The sequence below is a fragment of the Pleurodeles waltl genome, chromosome 11 (assembly GCF_031143425.1).
Source record: "Pleurodeles waltl isolate 20211129_DDA chromosome 11, aPleWal1.hap1.20221129, whole genome shotgun sequence".
Classification (NCBI taxonomy): domain Eukaryota; kingdom Metazoa; phylum Chordata; class Amphibia; order Caudata; family Salamandridae; genus Pleurodeles; species Pleurodeles waltl.
In genome coordinates, this window is record NC_090450.1 from 67972514 (window position 1) to 67986256 (window position 13743).

General features: G+C 47.9%; 1 protein-coding gene across 3 annotated transcripts in view; it reads left to right on the forward strand.

Annotated features, from left to right (window-relative positions):
* Positions 1-2503: 2503 nt before the first annotated feature.
* MFN1 (mitofusin 1) overlaps positions 2504-13743 on the forward strand; it is a 206586-nt gene continuing 195346 nt past the window's right edge. Inside the window, exon 1 of one of the 3 annotated variants that reach the window (XR_011199355.1) lies at positions 2504-2711. The gene's annotated coding sequence lies outside the window, so the exon portion shown is untranslated. Of the gene's footprint in view, positions 2773-13743 lie in introns of all 3 variants that reach the window. The other 2 variants (XM_069213075.1, XM_069213073.1) reach the window with 2 other exon arrangements.

The following is a 13743-nucleotide window of genomic DNA, read 5'->3' on the forward strand; positions in this document are numbered from 1 at the left end:
AGGAAAGACCAGATATTAGTAACATTCTCAAACAATAGGACATTTCAACTTATGCAACGCTCGGTTACTATATGACCTTGTAGACATGTCACCGCAACCCGCTAGGGGTAGCTGTGGATACATCTACACAAGTTTGAAAACATTTATTATTGGAGCTTCGAATCATGGAAACTCCTGGCAGAATCTCTTGGAGCATCAGGCAGGATCGCGTTTGCACTCACCCCATATACTGCTGTTGTGGTGCTTATGGTTGCCCATAGGCCAAGAAAGAGGAGTGGTACAGGCGTTTGGGGGCATAGATGTACACACCATGGAGGAGTTTTTCAGTGAGGGAGCAATGAGTAGTTTGTGATCAAGTGCGTGATCGTGGTAATAAACCTACTGCGTTGACGCAATTCAACTTTCATAGAGCTAGGCATGCACTACCAGCACTCCTGGGAGATTATATTTTAGAGCCCCTAGAGTAGTTGGCACTATCCGCTCTTGCACACAGCCACCCTTTTTAGGGTTGAGCAAGCGCTCTTGACCGTGTTGTAATCTCTCTGTGGGCTTCTAACCACCCCCATGCCACGCCCGTCACTTTCATTAGGTTGTGGGCTTGCCTTTTAAAAATTGATTGTTTCTATTTGTGAAAGGCATGCATACGTCATGCCTTTTCTGTTGTTTAGCCCGCCCTGAGCACACCGGTAAACTACTGAAAACATACGAGGCTCCGTGTTTTCAGACCGTTTCTGCACTACTTTATCTTTTCATTTCCTGTGCAGCGTGATCTCGCTGGGCAGAAGTCGAGCGATTTGCATGACATCGACCTTGTTATATGGATAAGCACTTTTGCTGATTACATGGATAGTTGCACTTTTCCTGGTAACATGGATAATTGCACTTTTGCGGATAAGTTTTATTGCGGGCGAAAGTCTGTTTCCTTTTCTGTGTCTCCTTCACGCTCATTGGGAACATCGGCTCGCATATATGAAACTGTTTTACATTTCATTATTAGTTTATGTGGCAAGAAAAGTCCAGTTAGGAGTTTACAACGCTAATGGCTCTAACGCGAGCAAACGTGAGACCCGTTGCAGAGCAAATGCTTGTTTATATAGTTGCAAGTATCAGTGCACACACACAAGGCGAGCAGACCCGGGCTTACAAGAGCGATTTTGGAATGGGACTTGGCGGTCAACATCACGTATCAACAATAGCAATTCTGCTGTTCAATCATAAAGACTGTTTATTAAACAGTAGACAGACGTATACACTTTAAATACATCAATAGGGTGTTCTACACACTGGTCAGGCTTGCCTGTTAGGGGCTGCGAGATAATGCCACTGTAAGCGCTGTGAGAAAAGGAGGCTGGATCTGTGCATTTGGCGTGGCAATGCCCAGGGATTCAGATCTTCTGGCAGGGAGTATTCGGGGAACTGGGGGCTATTACAGCTGAATCGGGACCTTTACTGGCACTGATGGGGTGTGACAAAGATGTGAGGGCAATGCTTCTGGCTGTAGGCCTCTTGCTTTCAAGGCGCAGGGTGGCAATGCACTGGTACCACGGGCCGCTATCAACAATTAAGGGATGGCACAATAACATGGCATGCTGCAGTACACAGTCAGACACTTTCCATGAGTTACTTCCAACATGCAGCTTCCAGCTAAGGGGCATTTGGGGGCCCTGCAGGACTTACTTGTACGGAACAGATGCAGAAGAGCAGGCTAAGAGCAAGTCTGGAAATGAGACGGAGGCAGTACGAACCTAGGCGATGCACCTCGGTAAGGTGTTTCCTAGGGGTGGGAAGCTTGCTCTACGATGTACCCCAAGCCCCACGTGTCCCTGGTGTCCCTACACCAGATGTTAAAAATGTTGTATACGTAGTCCAATCCTCACAGCTGAACACATGCCTTGCTGTAGTATGCCCTGCCACAAAATGACACCCTGTAAACCGGACTAATTTTTTTCAACCCGACGATCTATCTGTTGTGATTGATTGTACGACCAATCCACTATAATGTTGCTTGACTAACGCTGTATGTTTGTTGAAAACCTGAAATAAAGTCTAAAAAAAAGAATTACCAGCTGGCAAACTAACGGTGGCATTCTGCACCATGATTACGTTGCCAATATCAAGTATACTCAAAGTCAGCACTCTAAAACTCAGCTATAAATCACTCATCATGGTAAAACTTAATTTGAGCACTGATTTACCAACGGATTTACATGAAGCCGGAAACTCACTGAGCATAACATAATAGGTATATTATGTTTAAGCGTAATATGCTTAAACATAAATAAGAAAAGTAGTAGATCAAACAACTCATAGCCTTTTATTTTAAAAATGCACTGATCGGTCGGTCCACGCTATTTAGTGCGGCTCATACAGCTGGCACAATTTCATCCAATGAGAGCTCCTTCCCTAGTTCGAGCCTTCACAGCGTTCGGCCAATGGGAGAAGGAAAGTGTTGACCAATCAGAGCCTGCATTGTCCCCAGACCGCTGTCTGCTTCCCAGGTCCCGGAAGTGACGAACGGGTCACGTCTCCTGTTGCTTCTCTTAAGTAGTCATGGCTCAGTTTGTGTGGTAGCAGTGCTTGTTTTCAGCGGGTTGGTGCTTCCAGCTCCCCCTGGCGCTCGCAGCCGCTGACATCAGGCCCCTTACGGATGAGCTCTCCTCAGCCCCAGCCAGGGCTCCTGAACAGAACGAGGGCGTCCTGCAAAAGTCGCTGTGAGTTCGTCCTATGAGCTCTTCTCTGGCTTCAGCCTCACTCGAGGTCAAAGGTTCTGCCGTATGTAGATGCTATGCTTCATTGCGCACGAGTTGGAGCGCTAAATATGCTTTGTAAATACCTTTGACCCCCGTTGGTTGATTTGACGTTTTAATACAGAGGTGCACCGAGTGGGGCAAGGGGGTATAATACACACGTGGGGACATTTGAAATACAGGATCTGGGAGTTGGTGTTATATTTTCCGCTTTTGACTTCTATTGCAGTGGAGACACTTTTAGACGTAAGAAAGCTAAATTAAACCATTTTCGGTTTCGGTTTTAAAAACTGAGAGTCTCTCGCATGAATCATAGCTGTTGACTTGTGCTCACGCAGTAGAGGGCATGCAGTGTCCCACGGTATTGGACAGAAAGCTGTGCAGCGAAGTTCATTTTGCTGGACAGGTCAAACACTCTTCCTATGTTTGGGAGCCTGGCAGGGGGACAGCGATGTACGTAACGTGTGTAAAAGCGTGACCTGCCGGTAGCATGTTTGCAATCTGTTGGTCGACGGAGGAGGAAGACCTAGGCGAAGGCTGAAGCAGTGGCCTAAAGCAGCATTGCTTAACCTGTGATCTAGGGATCCGTAGGTGTCCGCGAATGCTTAGAAAGTTTAATAATAACATATAGAGTATATATAAATAAAGGAGCAAAATGTAAATTGAAAAATGTTAAATGTTCTGTAAGTGTTAAAGAATTTGAAATTGGAGGCTCAAAATTAAGTTGGTATCCTCAGATTGATTAGTGGGTGCAGTGCAACAACGAAACATCTGAATTACCATTTAAACCTATTTTTTATATATTTGCATATTAAATAAAATATTTAATTATGTGTGAATTTGTTTGACGAATACTTGTTTTGAGCTTCAAAACATCAAAATTACTTAGGCCGTGACATCCTGCTTCCAGTAATGACTCAGTGGGGATCCCCAGATTCCAAAGAAGATCCAGTTGGGTTTGACAGATTCCAGTGATGATTACATGGGGCTCCACAGAAGTTAAAAGGTTAAGAACAACAGGCCTAAACAGAATGATGGAGAGAGAAACACAGTAACAGAGAGACAGTAGAAGTTTACCAGAAGGAGGGCAGAGAGAGTAATATCAATCAATCATTAGATTTTTAAAGCACGGCTTATCACCCCAGGGGGTATCCAGGCACTGTCGATAATCACTGCTAACTGGAATCCACTCATCAAAGAGCCATGTCTTGAGCATCCCCCTGAGGTCGAGGAGAGTGTGCGTGGTATGCATGTGGTGGAGGGCTCAGTCCAGAGCATGGTCGCGAAGTAGGAGAAGGAGCACTCTCCACTGCATCATACTCTCAGGACTATAGCGAGGGTTGTGGAATGGAGTTCCCTGGTTGACTGGTGGAAAAAGAGTCTGTGGTTGATGAGATTGGGTCCGGTGTTGTGGAGGGCTTTGTATGCGATGGTGAGAACCTTGAATTTGCACCTCTTAAGCACAGGTAGACAGTGAAAACCTCTGTGCTGGGGGTTGATGCGGGACAGCCTGGGAAGTCTAGGACAAGTCTTGCTGCTGCGTTTTGCATGGTCTTGAGGTGGTGGTGGAGGAGCTGGGCTGAGAGTCTGACGTAAATAGGTGAGTAAACGAGAGGGGAGAGATGACGAAATTACAGAACAGCCACAAGAGGACCAAAAGTGACAGGGAAGAGGAGAGAGAATGCACAAAGTACATTAAAAAAAATGCATTTTGTTACTATTTGCCTTCCAGAGCGTATTTTCAGTTGTTAATGCATACATGTTCAGATTTAGTAAATACTATGCCGACAAATTACTTCTTAATCCTTTATTAATAACTCAAAGTTCATATTATTTGTCAGGCTGAATTAATTTCATGTTTCTCAAAACAATGACACAGTGATAGTTTGATTGTACAGATGAACTTCATCTAATTGCTGCTTTGTTGCTGTTGACAGGTGTAGTTTTTATTCAAGAAATAGCGGTTCCAATTCTCACTGTTTTTTACAATTGACAGCGAATACACCAAAGATTTTTTTATTGAGGGCCCACCCTGACAGTACTGTTCTTGACAGTTGTAAAGAAATGGCTCCCTGTTGCAGTTACCCCCCACTTTTTGCCTGATACTGATGCTGACTTGACTGAGAAGTGTGCTGGGACCCTGCTAACCAGGCCCCAGCACCAGTGTTCCTTCACCTAAAATGTACCATTGTATCCACAATTGGCACACCCTGGCATTCAGATAAGTCCCTTGTAACTGGTACTTCTAGTACCAAGGGCCCTGATGCCAAGAAAGGTCTCTAAGGGCTGCAGCATGTCTTATGCCACCCTAGAGACCCCTCACTCAGCACAGACACACTGCTTACAAGCCTGTGTGTGCTAGTGAGAACAAAATGAGTAAGTCGACATGGCACTCCCCTCAGGGTGCCATGCCAGCCTCTCACTGCCTATGCAGTATAGGTAAGACACCCCTCTAGCAGGCCTTACAGCCCTAAGGCAGGGTGCACTATACCATAGGTGAGGGTACCAGTGCATGAGCACTGTGCCCCTACAGTGTCTAAGCAAAACCTTAGACATTGTAAGTGCAGGGTAGCCATAAGAGTATATGGTCTGGGAGTCTGTTTTACACGAACTCCACAGCACCATAATGGCTACACTGAAAACTGGGAAGTTTGGTATCAAACTTCTCAGCACCATAAATGCACACTGATGCCAGTGTACATTTTATTGCAAAACACACCCCAGAGGGCACCTTAGAGGTGCCCCCTGAAACTTAACCGACTGTCTGTGTAGGCTGACTAGTTCCAGCAGCCTGCCACACCAGAGACATGTTGCTGGCCCCATGGGGAGAGTGCCTTTGTCACTCTGAGGCCAGTAACAAAGCCTGCACTGGGTGGAGATGCTAACACCTCCCCCAGGCAGGAGCTGTGACACCTGGCGGTGAGCCTCAAAGGCTCACCCCTTTGTCCCAGCCCAGCAGGGCACTCCAGCTTAGTGGAGTTGCCCGCCCCCTCCGGCCACGGCCCCCACTTTTGGCGGCAAGGCTGGAGGGAACAAAGAAAGCAACAAGGAGGAGTCACTGGCCAGTCAGGACAGCCCCTAAGGTGTCCTGAGCTGAAGTGACTCTAACTTTTAGAAATCCTCCATCTTGCAGATGGAGGATTCCCCCAATAGGGTTAGGATTGTGACCCCCTCCCCTTGGGAGGAGGCACAAAGAGGGTGTACCCACCCTCAGGGCTAGTAGCCATTGGCTACTAACCCCCCAGACCTAAAACACGCCCTTAAATTTAGTATTTAAGGGCTACCCTGAACCCTAGAAAATTAGATTCCTGCAACTACAAGAAGAAGGACTGCCCAGCTGAAAACCCCTGCAGCGGAAGACCAGAAGACGACAACTGCCTTGGCTCCAGAAACTCACCGGCCTGTCTCCTGCCTTCCAAAGATCCTGCTCCAGCGACGCCTTCCAAAGGGACCAGCGACCTCGACATCCTCTGAGGACTGCCCCTGCTTCGAAAAGACAAGAAACTCCCGAGGACAGCGGACCTGCTCCAAGAAAAGCTGCAACTTTGTTTCCAGCAGCTTTAAAGAACCCTGCAAGCTCCCCGCAAGAAGCGTGAGACTTGCAACACTGCACCCGGCGACCCCGACTCGGCTGGTGGAGATCCGACGCCTCAGGAGGGACCCCAGGACTACTCTGATACTGTGAGTACCAAAACCTGTCCCCCCTGAGCCCCCACAGCGCCGCCTGCAGAGGGAATCCCGAGGCTTCCCCTGACCGCGACTCTTTGAACCTAAAGTCCCGACGCCTGGGAGAGACCCTGCACCCGCAGCCCCCAGGACCTGAAGGACCGGACTTTCACTGGAGAAGTGACCCCCAGGAGTCCCTCTCCCTTGCCCAAGTGGAGGTTTCCCCGAGGAACCCCCCCCTTGCCTGCCTGCAGCGCTGAAGAGATCCCGAGATCTCTCATAGACTAACATTGCGAGCCCGACGCTTGTTTCTACACTGCACCCGGCCGCCCCCGCGCCGCTGAGGGTGAAATTTCTGTGTGGACTTGTGTCCCCCCCGGTGCCCTACAAAACCCCCCTGGTCTGCCCTCCGAAGACGCGGGTACTTACCTGCAAGCAGACCGGAACCGGGGCACCCCCTTCTCTCCATTCTAGCCTATGTGTTTTGGGCACCACTTTGAACTCTGCACCTGACCGGCCCTGAGCTGCTGGTGTGGTGACTTTGGGGTTGCTCTGAACCCCCAACGGTGGGCTACCTTGGACCAAGAACTGAACCCTGTAAGTGTCTTACTTACCTGGTAAAACTAACAAATACTTACCTCCCCTAGGAACTGTGAAAATTGCACTAAGTGTCCACTTTTAAAACAGCTATTTGTGAATAACTTGAAAAGTATACATGCAATTTTGATGATTTGAAGTTCCTAAAGTACTTACCTGCAATACCTTTCGAATGAGCTATTACATGTAGAATTTGAACCTGTGGTTCTTAAAATAAACTAAGAAAAGATATTTTTCTATATAAAAACCTATTGGCTGGATTTGTCTCTGAGTGTGTGTACCTCATTTATTGTCTATGTGTATGTACAACAAATGCTTAACACTACTCCTTGGATAAGCCTACTGCTCGACCACACTACCACAAAATAGAGCATTAGTATTATCTCTTTTTACCACTATTTTACCTCTAAGGGGAACCCTTGGACTCTGTGCATGCTATTCCTTACTTTGAAATAGCACATACAGAGCCAACTTCCTACATTGGTGGATCAGCGGTGGGGTACAAGACTTTGCATTTGCTGGACTACTCAGCCAATACCTGATCACACGACAAATTCCAAAATTGTCATTAGAAATTCATTTTTGCAATTTGAAATTTTTCTAAAATTCTTAAAAGTCCTGCTAGGGCCTTGTGTGTTAAGTCCCTGTTTAGCATTGTCTTTTAGAGTTTAAAAGTTTGTTAAAAGTTTGAAATTAGATTCTAGAACCAGTTGTAGATTCTTAAAAAGTATTCCAACTTTTAGAAGCAAAATGTCTAGCACAGATGTGACTGTGGTGGAACTCGACACCACACCTTACCTCCATCTTAAGATGAGGGAGCTAAGGTCACTCTGTAAAATAAAGAAAATAACAATGGGCCCCAAACCTACCAAAATACAGCTCCAGGAGCTTTTGGCAGAGTTTGAAAAGGCCAACCCCTCTGAGGGTGGCAACTCAGAGGAAGAGGATAGTGACTTGGAGGAAAATTCCCCCCTACCAGTCCTATCTAGGGAGGACAGGGTCCCTCAAACCCTGATTCCTAAAATAATAGTCAGAGATGCTGGTTCCCTCACAGGAGAGACCAACACCTCTGAAATCACTGAGGATAGCCCCAGTGAAGAGGACATCCAGTTAGCCAGGATGGCCAAAAGATTGGCTTTGGAAAGACAGATCCTAGCCATAGAAAGGGAAAGAAAAGAGATGGGCCTAGGTCCCATCAATGGTGGCAGCAACTTAAATAGGGTCAGAGATTCTCCTGACATCCTAAAAATCCCCAAAGGGATTGTAACAAAATATGAAGATGGTGATGACATCACCAAATGGTTCACAGCTTTTGAGAGGGCTTGTGTAACCAGAAAAGTGAACAGATCTCACTGGGGTGCTCTCCTTTGGGAAATGTTCACTGGAAAGTGTAGGGATAGACTCCTCACACTCTCTGGAAAAGATGCAGAATCTTATGACCTCATGAAGGGTACCCTGATTGAGGGCTTTGGATTCTCCACTGAGGAGTATAGAATTAGATTCAGGGGGGCTCAAAAATCCTCGAGCCAGACCTGGGTTGATTTTGTAGACTACTCAGTAAAAACACTAGATGGTTGGTTAACTGGAAATGAAGTGTGTGACTATGTTGGGCTTTATAATTTGTTTATGAAAGAACACATTTTAAGTAACTGCTTCAATGAAAAGTTGCATCAGTATCTGGTAGACCTAGGTCCAATTTCTCCCCAAGAATTGGGAAAGAAGGCAGACCACTGGGTCAAGACTAGAGTAACCAAAACTTCCACTGGGGGTGACCAAAAGAAAGGGGTTACAAAAACTCCCCAGGAGAAAGTGGGTGACACTAGAAACAAAGAAAAAGAGTCCTCTGTAGGCCCCCAAAAACCAGAACAGGTGGGTGGGCCCCAAGACACAACCCAAAACAAAGGTGGGTACCAGGGTAAGAACTGGGATGCCACTAAGGCATGGTGCCACAACTGTAAACAGTCTGGGCACCACACCAAGGACACTTCTTGTCCCAAAAACAAACCCCAGAACAAAATTCCAGGGGTAACCAGTGTAGCCATGGGAGATGACTCCTCAGATGAGGAGGTCTTCATAGCCTTCAACTGGAAACAGGGCCCAACAGGTGAGTTGGAGATTCCAGAGGGAAGTAGACACTTCCACCACCTACTGGTGAATGGAATCCCAACCACTGCCCTGAGAGACACTTGTGCCAGTCACACTATTGTGCATGACAAGCTGGTGCTCTCAAACCAGTACATCCCAGGTGAGACTGCCAGGGTAAGAGTTAGCCTAGACAGGGTCACTAAGAGGCCTGTGGCTTTAGTACCCATAGAAGTGGGTGGCACTCTTAGCTGGAGAAGGGTAGTAGTCAGTACAGACCTCCCCCTTGATTGTCTCCTTGGAAATGACTACCCAGAGGTTAGTCAGAGCCCAAGAGAGGAACTGGTCCAGTGCCAGTCCTCTCCCAAGGATTCTGGAAGTCCTGCCTCTGCAGTAAATGCAAGCAGGCACCAGAAGAAGAAGAAAAGAAAACAGAGTAGGAAGGGTGGACAACCTTTAGCCAAGGTTACAGCAAGCCAAGGAGATTCTGCTCCAGTAGGGGAGAACTCCAAAAATGGTCCTGATAAAGTCCAACCTGACCCACAAGAAGTCCTGGCTAGTCAGGCAACTGTTAAACCTGAGTGGGTGGCTCCTCAGCTAACAGAAGAAAGAGTGGAAGAAGGGTGTTTACTACAAGATGTGGTAACCCCCCACTCTAATACAGCAGACAGGCAACCTGAACCCAAAGAGGCCTGTAACTTAGCCCCTTCCCTTTTAGGTGAAGAGCTAAAGGTGTGGTTCTGGGCACTGACAGCTGTCAGTGGCCTCTGCTGGGTGTTAGCCTTTATGGCTGCACTATCCTTAGCATGGTGGTCTGACCCCATGCCAAGTAGCAAGTTAGGCCCCCTGACCCTATTGGTCATGGTGGGGTTACTCCAGCTCTGGGTAACCTCTCTGGGTAAGCTAGGGGTAACCCTGGCCAAGATAAGGTTAGCAGAGGTGGATACCTCTAAGACCAAAATAGAAAGAATGGGTGGAGACATTGAAGAGGCAGACAAGAGGCAATTCAGACTAGGTCCTATCACTGTGGAAGTGGGTCAGTTCCCCAAAGGGAATGACCTGAACAGAAGGATGTAAGGCAGAGTAGGCCCTGCAACTAACCAGCCTATTTCTCCTACTCTTCCTCGCCTGACAGACTAGGAAGACTCTCCCAGCTTGGGCTGAGTCTCCTGGCCTGTAGGCTGGGGGGGGCTTGTGTAAAGAAATGGCTCCCTGTTGCAGTTACCCCCCACTTTTTGCCTGATACTGATGCTGACTTGACTGAGAAGTGTGCTGGGACCCTGCTAACCAGGCCCCAGCACCAGTGTTCCTTCACCTAAAATGTACCATTGTATCCACAATTGGCACACCCTGGCATTCAGATAAGTCCCTTGTAACTGGTACTTCTAGTACCAAGGGCCCTGATGCCAAGAAAGGTCTCTAAGGGCTGCAGCATGTCTTATGCCACCCTAGAGACCCCTCACTCAGCACAGACACACTGCTTACAAGCCTGTGTGTGCTAGTGAGAACAAAATGAGTAAGTCGACATGGCACTCCCCTCAGGGTGCCATGCCAGCCTCTCACTGCCTATGCAGTATAGGTAAGACACCCCTCTAGCAGGCCTTACAGCCCTAAGGCAGGGTGCACTATACCATAGGTGAGGGTACCAGTGCATGAGCACTGTGCCCCTACAGTGTCTAAGCAAAACCTTAGACATTGTAAGTGCAGGGTAGCCATAAGAGTATATGGTCTGGGAGTCTGTTTTACACGAACTCCACAGCACCATAATGGCTACACTGAAAACTGGGAAGTTTGGTATCAAACTTCTCAGCACCATAAATGCACACTGATGCCAGTGTACATTTTATTGCAAAACACACCCCAGAGGGCACCTTAGAGGTGCCCCCTGAAACTTAACCGACTGTCTGTGTAGGCTGACTAGTTCCAGCAGCCTGCCACACCAGAGACATGTTGCTGGCCCCATGGGGAGAGTGCCTTTGTCACTCTGAGGCCAGTAACAAAGCCTGCACTGGGTGGAGATGCTAACACCTCCCCCAGGCAGGAGCTGTGACACCTGGCGGTGAGCCTCAAAGGCTCACCCCTTTGTCCCAGCCCAGCAGGGCACTCCAGCTTAGTGGAGTTGCCCGCCCCCTCCGGCCACGGCCCCCACTTTTGGCGGCAAGGCTGGAGGGAACAAAGAAAGCAACAAGGAGGAGTCACTGGCCAGTCAGGACAGCCCCTAAGGTGTCCTGAGCTGAAGTGACTCTAACTTTTAGAAATCCTCCATCTTGCAGATGGAGGATTCCCCCAATAGGGTTAGGATTGTGACCCCCTCCCCTTGGGAGGAGGCACAAAGAGGGTGTACCCACCCTCAGGGCTAGTAGCCATTGGCTACTAACCCCCCAGACCTAAAACACGCCCTTAAATTTAGTATTTAAGGGCTACCCTGAACCCTAGAAAATTAGATTCCTGCAACTACAAGAAGAAGGACTGCCCAGCTGAAAACCCCTGCAGCGGAAGACCAGAAGACGACAACTGCCTTGGCTCCAGAAACTCACCGGCCTGTCTCCTGCCTTCCAAAGATCCTGCTCCAGCGACGCCTTCCAAAGGGACCAGCGACCTCGACATCCTCTGAGGACTGCCCCTGCTTCGAAAAGACAAGAAACTCCCGAGGACAGCGGACCTGCTCCAAGAAAAGCTGCAACTTTGTTTCCAGCAGCTTTAAAGAACCCTGCAAGCTCCCCGCAAGAAGCGTGAGACTTGCAACACTGCACCCGGCGACCCCGACTCGGCTGGTGGAGATCCGACGCCTCAGGAGGGACCCCAGGACTACTCTGATACTGTGAGTACCAAAACCTGTCCCCCCTGAGCCCCCACAGCGCCGCCTGCAGAGGGAATCCCGAGGCTTCCCCTGACCGCGACTCTTTGAACCTAAAGTCCCGACGCCTGGGAGAGACCCTGCACCCGCAGCCCCCAGGACCTGAAGGACCGGACTTTCACTGGAGAAGTGACCCCCAGGAGTCCCTCTCCCTTGCCCAAGTGGAGGTTTCCCCGAGGAACCCCCCCCTTGCCTGCCTGCAGCGCTGAAGAGATCCCGAGATCTCTCATAGACTAACATTGCGAGCCCGACGCTTGTTTCTACACTGCACCCGGCCGCCCCCGCGCCGCTGAGGGTGAAATTTCTGTGTGGACTTGTGTCCCCCCCGGTGCCCTACAAAACCCCCCTGGTCTGCCCTCCGAAGACGCGGGTACTTACCTGCAAGCAGACCGGAACCGGGGCACCCCCTTCTCTCCATTCTAGCCTATGTGTTTTGGGCACCACTTTGAACTCTGCACCTGACCGGCCCTGAGCTGCTGGTGTGGTGACTTTGGGGTTGCTCTGAACCCCCAACGGTGGGCTACCTTGGACCAAGAACTGAACCCTGTAAGTGTCTTACTTACCTGGTAAAACTAACAAATACTTACCTCCCCTAGGAACTGTGAAAATTGCACTAAGTGTCTACTTTTAAAACAGCTATTTGTGAATAACTTGAAAAGTATACATGCAATTTTGATGATTTGAAGTTCCTAAAGTACTTACCTGCAATACCTTTCGAATGAGCTATTACATGTAGAATTTGAACCTGTGGTTCTTAAAATAAACTAAGAAAAGATATTTTTCTATATAAAAACCTATTGGCTGGATTTGTCTCTGAGTGTGTGTACCTCATTTATTGTCTATGTGTATGTACAACAAATGCTTAACACTACTCCTTGGATAAGCCTACTGCTCGACCACACTACCACAAAATAGAGCATTAGTATTATCTCTTTTTACCACTATTTTACCTCTAAGGGGAACCCTTGGACTCTGTGCATGCTATTCCTTACTTTGAAATAGCACATACAGAGCCAACTTCCTACAACAGTGTATTATGTCACCATCCTGAAACCCCTAATAGTTTCCCTTCTCCCATTCTTGTATGTAAAGCCTTGCAGAGATTTGACAGTTAATTTCAATTAAAAAATCATCTGTTTTCGAATCCATTTTCAGCTTTTAGTCGTTTGTATATGCACAACATGATTTCAAGCCATGACATAAATGTTCACGTTGATATCAGATAATTATTTAAAGGTTAATAAATGGCTGCATGCCCACAAGAACACAATGATACAGTGCTGTACCTGTGTGTGTTTTTTTTTTTTTTTTAACCGTGCTAAAAAAAACTAGTGCCAAGTTTAGCTGGTTTCATTAATGGTAGCGTTCAGTACGAGAACGCATGTTACATGGAGTGATCTGAAATCTGTGCTTTTCATAGTAGCTTGGTTGCAGGTATTACTGTCATCCTGGCATTGTTTTAAGAGGAGTAAGTACCCGCGCCACTCACCTTCTCTCCTGCTCCTGCTTCTTTTCCTCCTCTCTGTCTCTTCCTCCTCGCTCCCCCTCTGCAATCTTCTTCTGTGTTCTTCTGTTCTTCCCTTCTGTTCTTCTGTGTTCTTCCGGTCTTCTGTGTTCTTCTTCTCTGTTCTTCTCGGTGCTTCTGTGTTCTTCTTCTCTGTTCTTCTCTGTTCTTCTCTGTTCTTCTCTGTTCTTCTCTGTTCTTCTCTGTTCTTCTCTGTTCTTCTCTGTTCTTCTGCTCTTCCGATCTTCTGCTCTTCTGCTCTTCTGCTCTTCTGCTCTTCTGCTCTTCTG